Source organism: Schistocerca serialis, chromosome 7, assembly GCF_023864345.2.
Source record: "Schistocerca serialis cubense isolate TAMUIC-IGC-003099 chromosome 7, iqSchSeri2.2, whole genome shotgun sequence".
Lineage (NCBI taxonomy): Eukaryota > Metazoa > Arthropoda > Insecta > Orthoptera > Acrididae > Schistocerca > Schistocerca serialis.
In genome coordinates, this window is record NC_064644.1 from 207088260 (window position 1) to 207097776 (window position 9517).

General features: G+C 40.7%; 1 pseudogene; it reads right to left on the reverse strand.

Moving 5' to 3' along the window:
* Nucleotides 1-1550: 1550 nt before the first annotated feature.
* LOC126413620 (5S ribosomal RNA) lies at nucleotides 1551-1668 on the reverse strand (annotated as a pseudogene).
* Between the last annotated feature and the right edge of the window lie 7849 nt (nucleotides 1669-9517).

A 9517-nucleotide genomic window follows, 5' to 3' on the forward strand; every position in this document is an offset into this window, starting at 1 on the left:
TGTATTTGTGTGGACTGATTCCAGCTCCACGTTGCAAAAGAGGAAGTGCATGTATATGCCGAAACAGCAAAGAAAATTTATCTGAAGACCCTTTTATACGAGATTAGAATTATATTCGTAGCTTCAGCTGCTGAAGGGCGTTGATATATATCAACGGGGACAGGTGAAAATGTGTATCCCGACCGGGACTCGAACCCGGGATTTTCGACTTACATGGCACACACTCTATCCACCTGAGCCACCGAGAGCGCAGAGTATAGTGCAACTGCTGGGACTATCTCGCGCACCCCTCCCGCGAGACCCACTTTCTCACCTTGTATGTCTACACACTACATTCGTAGTGTCCCTACCTAACACACTCATTACTCGTGGAAGACATACTTACAAAGTCACGTAAGAGTTTATGTAATATGTGTGCATCCGCATAGAAGAGGAAGGTCAAGGATGGTATTGCCAGAACTATATACTTATATGCATACTTACATACTATATACTTACATACTTACATACTATATACTTATATGCATATGGTGTCTGTTCTTCCGGACATGTCTGAAAGAACAGACACCATATCCATATAAGCTTTATATGAGGGTTGTCCAGAATGTAAGTTCCGATCGGTCGCGAAATGGAAACCACGGTGAACACCAGAAACTTTTTTTTTTGTTTTTTTTTCCAGCAGTTAGTACACCTTCCACCTACTTCTCTACATAGTCACCGCTCCAACATCGAGTGATGTCGAAGTGTTGTATCAACTTTCAAATATCCTCGTCATAGAAAGCAGCCACCTGTGCTTTCGGCCAGTTATCTGCAGCTCGTTGTCTGTGGAAAAATTTTTGTCTTCGTAGCCAGCGGTTCTTGTGAGCAGAGATGACACTCATGGGGAGCCAATTACGGACTGTATTGCGGGTGGTCAAGCAGTTCTCATCGGAAATGCTGCAGGAGCGTCTTCATTGCCCCTGCAGTGTGCGGCCGAGAATTGGCATGAAGAAGGAACTGCTCGACAGTTGTGTTATGTGGGCTGCATGACACAGGCGACATCTCTAACCAGGCCCTCATACTTTGCGGGAGACGCTATTCCCTAAGCATCTTTACGTGCTCACTTTTTACTCAAACCTGAAAAGAGCGACGCGACATGATCGACGGGCATACTAGAGACACTGCCCGACACATCTGTGCAAAGCTTTACCGGATTTACCCAGTGGTTTCCATTTCGCGACCGATCGGAACTTACTTTCTGGACAACCCTTGTACAATCAAAGGTGATTAAAACTTATTCGATTGCATCTAGTACAATGACATGACATGAGTGTTGTAATTACCCTGGTGTGCCAATCTTAACTCCTCCCGAACAGGCCATGAAGGCCCAACGGTAATGACATGCCGCTGTGTCATCCTCAGCTCATAGGCGTCACTGGATGCGGATAAGGAGGAGCATGTGGACAGCACACCGCTCTCCCGGCCGTATGTCAGTTTCCGAGACCGGAGCCGCTACTTCTCAATCAAATAGCTCCTCAGTTTTGACTCACAAGGTCTGAGTGCACCCCGCTTGCCAACAGCGCTCGGCAGACGGGATGGTCACCCATCCAAGTGCTAGCCCAGCCCGACAGCTCTTAACTTCGGTGATCCGACGGGAACCGGTGTTACCACTGCAGCAAGGCCGTTGGCGTGCCAATCTTAATGACGAATGTGATTTTGTGATTTTGTCAAGTGCATGGCTCCATGGAACGTGGACTACTCATAGAAAGAGCTGCTACAGAACAGGACAGAAGATAAGCGAAAGAAATACATAATGAGATGAACAGAAATGACATTTTCATTGAAAGATAACAATTACGCTGACGTCTCCGTGATTTATAATGGTCCTCAGTACAGACGGGATGGTCACCCATCCAAGTGCTAGCCCAGCCCGACAGCTCTTAACTTCGGTGATCCGACGGGAACCGGTGTTACCGCTGCAGCAAGGCCGTTGGCGTGCCAATCTTAATGACGAATGTGATTTTATGATTTTGTCAAGTGCATGGCTCCATGGAACGTGGACTACTCATAGAAAGAGCTGCTACAGAACAGGACAGAAGATAAGCGAAAGAAATACATAATGAGATGAACAGAAATGACATTTTCATTGAAAGATAACAATTACGCTGACGTCTCCGTGATTTATAATGGTCCTCAGACCATTAAAAAAGGCGGATCAGGGGGTTCTCGGAACAGTGTTTGATCACCACACACGGCAGTGCATGCTCTGTAGAATCCTGCGTGCTGGAGTACTTCCATATGGCAAGAGCTGAGAAAACGTAGTGCACGCGTCAGCGTTGTCGAACATGTTCGTTTTGGTGGTCTACGTACAGTGTGAGAAGGCATACAGTTTTATGGGCGTACGGATCTCCAAATCTCTTAAGGCGGCACGCTCTCCAGTCGACTTCGTTGCGACACATTTCTCCTTTCACAGGTGCGTCTTTTCAGAGACGCATTCGCTTCAGACCACATTTGGCGACGACAGTGCGGCACTGCACCGAACTGCGCAGGTGGAGGAGCTCGTGGGATGAGGGAATTTTCGGCGAATGGACTGGCCTGCCCGTTCCCTCGACTTATATCTAATCAAACACGTGAGCGAAGCGTTAGGGAGATGTATTCCAGCACATCCACATGAATCTACAACCACCCAGCGGTTAATAGCAGCGCTGGTGGTGCAATGTAACGCCCTACCACAAAAACTCCTCACCTACCTTGCGGCCAGCAGAGCCTGCAGTGCCGCCCGAGGTGATCACACATCCTATTAAGAACCATGTCTCGCCTCTTCTAGTGTTCAAAGAACCATCATAAATCTCAGTTACTTCAGTGTAATTATTGTCTTCAAATGAAAATGTGTTTTCTCTTCGTCTCTTTTTCTATTTCTTTTAGTTTCCTTCTGTACCACAATTTAACAGTTCTTTCTATGTATGATCGAAGGCTCATGACCTACTTTACTTGCCAGTGACATATCGTGTGACAGTTATTTCCGTCCATCAGTTTTACATACCAGTATAGAAATCAAGTAGAAGTAACATCTTTAACCACAGGGCTTAATATTTGTCATCGAAGTACACAACGCAATAGCGAAATTTCAAAGTCCATAAAACTACCAATTTCTTATCAGTTCAATAGTGCTGATAATCCGAGATGCTACTCCAGTCGGGTGTAAAATGAATGTGCGCAACTGAAGTACAGAACGCAAGAAAGAAGATTTGGCCCTGTTTGACTACCCCCTGAAGCAGATCTTAGGATCTGTTAATGGTGATTATGTCCTACTTCCTCTTTAACATATAAATTGTAACATAAACGTAAGTGAATGATTAATGGAACTAGTAACAATCAAATGATAAATGCTGTTTCCGCTTATACATTTATTCTAGATTAAAATCCCTTTATACTACAAAGGTTTATATATCAATGTGCAATGGACATAAAGAGATACAAATGAATTTCCTAATACCATTGATCAGTTTCCCAAATCTGTCCCTTTCTATGGCTGCGCGATCTAATATAAATAACGCGAGAAGACTGGCATCATCTATGTACAAAACACTAGAAGACACTACTTTCAAAGATGATCTACAGTGGTGTGCAACGTAAGTAGAAATGAAATTTACATGATCACAGCTGTTTAGCCTTATAGCCCTAGTAAGCCGAAGCAATCAGTAGTATCACCGTATGTACTGCGTCCAGTGCGTCGGAGTGATGATTCTCGTACACGTCTGTGACGACGGAAGAACTCCAGCCACTAAATATAGAAAAAACTCATTCAGACACTATGTCGGCATAAGCTGGTCTAATACTATCTTCTCCTGTGTTCTACAGACGAGAAACACGAGCTCCCAGCCATAAGGATAGAGTTCAGGTAACGTCTCAACGTGAGTATAGGCAGAAGTGCTCTCAATCACTCAACGCTGCTAACTCAACGACGACGTCCTACCCAGAGGCGAAGTCCAGAATCGTATAAGTTCGCAACAGTACAGTGCCCCACCGTTATAACTATAAAATCTCCTGAGAGCAAAGGCAGCAAGTCCATCTGTACCAACAAAAGCTGATACTGAATGACCGTCAAACTCGGGTGCTCGAAAAATAAGACCTCTCCGCTCCACCACTGGCTTCCCAGCAAAGCTCGGCTCCCCTCCCTCGTAACTCAGAAGGCGAATCATATTCTCAAAACCACGGAATATTCTCCGTCTCTACAGATTCTTTCGAACACCGACCAATCTTATTTTAACCTTTTGTCGTCCATCGCGGAAAATTTGCGAGGAAATGCCTATATTCATACAATGGTACGCTGCTCAGAGTAAAAATCCTTGGAAATAAGCCTGCGATTTCCAAGGTAACGCTTCCTCGTTCCTCTCTGCTGCGTCCTAGATTTTCAAAGTTTCCGAAGTATTGTCCAATTATCCTTCTGGCTCCACTACAACACCGGCCAGCCATCGCTGTATAGTGCTTCCGATTGTAAATCACGGCAAAGTATGTAGATGAGTGCTTGTAAGGTGCGAAATTATAGCTACCTTACAATAACATAAGTCACAGGGAATAATGAAGCTTACGTATGGATTTTGTATTAAGATATGCAACAACTCCTCTAGTCATAACTGCCGAAAACGTAAGGATGTGGGCTGGTTGTAATAGCCAAACATTACACGCCGGTGTTTCAGGTGTCCATGCACACTTCAGACCCACCACTTTGCCCATGACTTTATTTGGCTGCAATAGGTATTCCCCAAGAAATCAAAATCAGGTTTGTGTCCTTCACTTCTTGAGGCAACGTACCAAACTCATTGACGCATATACTCACTTGTTCATCAGTTAAGTAAGTCGTTTTGACCTCTGACTTCTCGATTTCTTCCCCTATTTTCTTGTCGATTTCTACGATCGTCTACTCATACAGTTTTACATGATCCGCTAGTTTTTGTACATCCTCGCAAAATGTTCTCTGTTTTCTTTGAATTGTTCCTCTATCTCTATGAAGCGCTCCCCCGTCGTCTTGTTGGTTGCTGATCAATGCTCTTACGTCTTTTTTGTACTAACTGTCGTTTTTCTCGTACTGTTTCTTATTGTCCAACGTCATTTCAATCATAAAACATTGGAGACCAAATAGTGCCGGTGATGTAGGAGTTGGCACGCGATCCACAAAACTCCGTGTCACATCTTTTGAAACGTCCCCTTTGAACAATTATACATGACTGTGCTTAACCTGACACACAATATTTTGTTAGCGCAACGCAATCTGACTTTCAAAATTCCCTACAAAAGAATGGCCCTGACTAACATTAAACTATACCTTTCACAAATCACTTACCTCACAAAAATCTTCGCTGCTCAATCTACTGCAATACAGCGAGCGCCACTACTGCCAGCTAAATAAAAGATTCAAACTACTGAAGGCACTAACTACTGATAGGGGTAGTTAGCAAATGAAAGATATTAATAGAGAACAAACAATGTATTTACCTTGATATCATCACAAGTCATAATATATATATCAGTTCATGACAAATTACAAACCTCCGCCATCTCTCTCCCCACATCCACCACTGCTGGCGGCTCACCTCCAACTGCGCAACGCTACGCGCTGTTCACATCCAGCTGCTGCTGCCCAACACTACAATGGCAGACAACAATGCAAACTAGCCACAGACTGCACACAGCACAGCCAGTGATTTTCATACAGAGGTGGCGTTACCAATAAGAAATCCTAAACAGCCTACTTACATAAGAACCTAAACAGCCTACTTACATAAAGAAAACATAAAGAGCCTACTTACATAGCCCCCATGCTCCCCACAAAAAATTTTTACAAATGGTGTTGGGCACTGGCCAATACAGATTTGACAAAAATTTTTCACAATTACAGTAACAAAGATATAAAATGCACACACTTATTGATACAACGTTGGTCAAAAGCTAAAATTGTCTCACAGTCCATAAAGACAGTCCTAATCGTACATAACAGGAGAATAGCAGTGTTTTTCTCAAAGTCTGAGCAGTAAAAGAAAATGCACACGGAAGTAGTGGATTTCCATGCAGTCTTGAAGAAGTAGTGTTGTCCTTCCAACGGAAAGACAGTGCTGACTCTTGACATGCATACAGGTAATGGGCCACAACAGAGCAAACCCACAGCAGAGTCATTCGACGTTTTGAAGAATATTGGTAGGTAGGTCATCACAGAGCAGACCCACTGTAGTCCTGGTAGAGATTACGGTATTGGTGGGCCACCAGAGGTGCAGACCCACTGCAGTCCTTGTAGAAATAATGGTATTGATGGATCATCAAAGATGTAGACCCACTGTAGTCCTTGTAGAGATAGCCAGCAGCCATCTGTTGTGACTGTGCAGGTGTACAATCACCATTGAAGAGTCTTGCGGATAATATAGCAAGTCCATAAACCACCACTTGTGCACTCACAAAGTTTCTGGAATTGTCCTTAGAACCAGCAATGCTGTTATCCAGTCCCTTGCTGAATTATAAACACACGTGCAAACACTAACAGTCCCAACTTCTCACATATTGTCCATATACTATGACCAACAGAAACGTGTGCAGTGAAATGTAACTTACAAGTTAATAATAAGATGATCTGGTGTCAATTACAATTTTATAAATTTACAACATGAAAATACAATTACAAAGGTACAAAATACATCATTAAAGAACATAATAATACAGATAACATTTGTAGTACAGGCTTTACAAAAGAATAGAAATAGACATATACATCAGTGTTACAGGAATTATGACATAAGTACATAGATAAAAGATCAGAATAACTTTCGAAACATCAACTTCACACATGAGCATTAACACAAAACAGAGTAAATAATGTCTAAACATCTTTACAAAGTAAATAACACATTATTAATGCCAATTGTATTTGAGGATAACAGTATTCCTCATCATAGTGAATGTAACTTAGTATTAGAAGAGAAAAAAATTCTATGAAACAGTACACAGAGACAGGAAGAAAACAAATACACAAGGGTACACAAACATATAGTGGGATAACACCAATAGGAAAGGACAGGGTTCGTTTTCAGTGTAACATTTGGTACTGCAGTCCAACCCAAAACTTCATATATCTTTCCTCTTATTTCATCCTTTGTTTCCACCAAAAAAATTCTATCTAAGCATGCTTTCTGTATTTATATGTTCACACAATTCTCACCTCAACATTTATTTCCAAGAAAATCCTACCTAAACCTGTTTTCTCAATGCATTTCTTCCAATTCATCGCAACTCATTCTCTTATAGGCTACCCCCTCTTAAGCTAACTTAAATCTACTGAGCTCAGATGCTAAACTAAGGGACGAGGCAATGCAGCATCACATAACAAATCAACACAAACAGCAATGCAAAAAATGCAAATTGGCAAAGCTAGCAGCATAAATGAGCAAAAGTCAAATTCAATAACACTATGCCTGGCAAACAGCAGCAACTTATAACTAAACATGACATAGCGCAAGCAGAAAAAATATTACACTAAAGATAACAATGCAGATAAGGGAAATGTATAATCACATCTTAATGTCTATGTAATTAAAGTGGTGCACCACAACAACTGATTGTAAAAAGAAATATTACCATGTACTTGAAAAGAAAATTATGTGTTACTGTTACTAGTTCCTTCTTATTGTTCTTTCCTTTCCAAGTGCTCCTTTTTTAAAGAATGTGGATCATAAAATAATTATTTAATAGATCTGTTGACAGAAAGTGTTCACATTAGCAAATGCATTTCATTTTACAAAAGCAATGCTGCAACACAGCTGGAAACCAGATATCAAATGAAATAAGCAATTATGTACAAAGCATAAAAATATCGTTCAATAGCTATGTGGCATTTCGTAAGTCAGTAGCTCTCAATTCTCGTAGAAAGACACTTGTCATTATCAGGTTTGCCGATGTAAGAATATTTCCGAGGATAATGGCCTCCCCTTTTTTTTTTGTTCTACCTGTGCCGCTGAAAAGGGCTCGCAATAATGGCTTTTTCTCCAGGCGTCTGACACAGCTGGGTGCCCGCGACGCATTATGTGCAGGTGGTCACTTAACTTTCGTACGGAAATATTTACGACAGCAGTTTCTGCTACCGTGGCAGTCTCATATAAAAATATTTCACAGGTCAAGAATTAGCGTTGCAAATCTGTAGAAACAAAATCCTATAAATATAAGTGTCCAAAAAAAATTTTCGTCTGCATTGTAATACATTCACGCATATACACACACTTTTCATAACTCTTAAAGTACGTTTCTTGGTTTCCAACATCCTTTTCATAAATCAGAGTCCCTAATCACTATTCATTACTCCTTACCTTATTACACATATACATATTCGTCGACACTTCTTCAATATTTCATCATGAGAAATACGTAGCATAATAAACATTCCTCAACAACATGATACACATCGTCGTCATAATAATAACATCATAACACTTCAGTCAAATCTCAAAATCGTCGTAACTTCCTCCAATAATTTCTAAGCCTAAAAAAATTCTCTGCTCATGTCAAAAGTGTCAGCTGCTTCAAACGTACTTTAAAAATCATGATCTCATACCAAATACATCATTCAAAGCTCTCATAGTATCACAATGGTTCCGAAAAAATATGAACAGTTTACAAGGTACAGACAAAATACAGTTTCATAAGTGTGAAGTAATCCAACTCTGTAATTGCGTAAACATATGTCACTGATGTAATAAAAAAGTTTATCTCTCAGTTACCTGATCAGATAGCTGTGTAATTTGTGTGTTAGAGAAATATGGTACCGATGTGTAAAGTTGTATAAGCAAATACCATATTAGCTAGGGTTCCTTGTGGTTGCCACACACATGGTACACAAAGTAAGTGTGTACCCCCCTGAGGATAAATGTAATTATACCCTCAGGTGTTACAAATTACAGCAATGGAATGAAATGTATCACGGAAAACTTTCTTTGTAATTAAAAAATCTTTGAAAATAAGTGTTTTAAGTATAAGATTAATCACTCAAATGCGTGTCCTGTAGCGCTAAATGCGCGTCTTGCTGTAAGATAATTCTGTGAAACTGTCGTAGTTATCGTCCTCTGTAAGCACAGTTCTGCTAAAGTCAATGTACTTACCTCATGATACACAAAAGTGAAATGCTTTGCGTATAGATATCTTAGTTATTACGCTTATTGCCGTGATGAGGAAAGTACTGTACAGTAACGTATTGTTATGCCACGAAAAAGGCTGTCTCATTGTTGCTATACCACAAAAGTTACTACTAAAACATGTTTTTCTTCCTAGAAGAATTCAGAAAACTGTGCAGATATAAAACAGATACACTGCAAAAGCAACATTGTAAATTGTCACTCATTAGTAGCGTCGTGATATAATCGTGTAGCTGTCAAAGAAACCAAATGCTAAGTCATCATTAATTCCACAGAAAGTACTTTAAATCCAGAATGTATTTTCAAGTAAACCAAAATGTTGCATTAAAATCTCTTTAGCAGTACTGGTAAATGTTCTAAGTATGTAA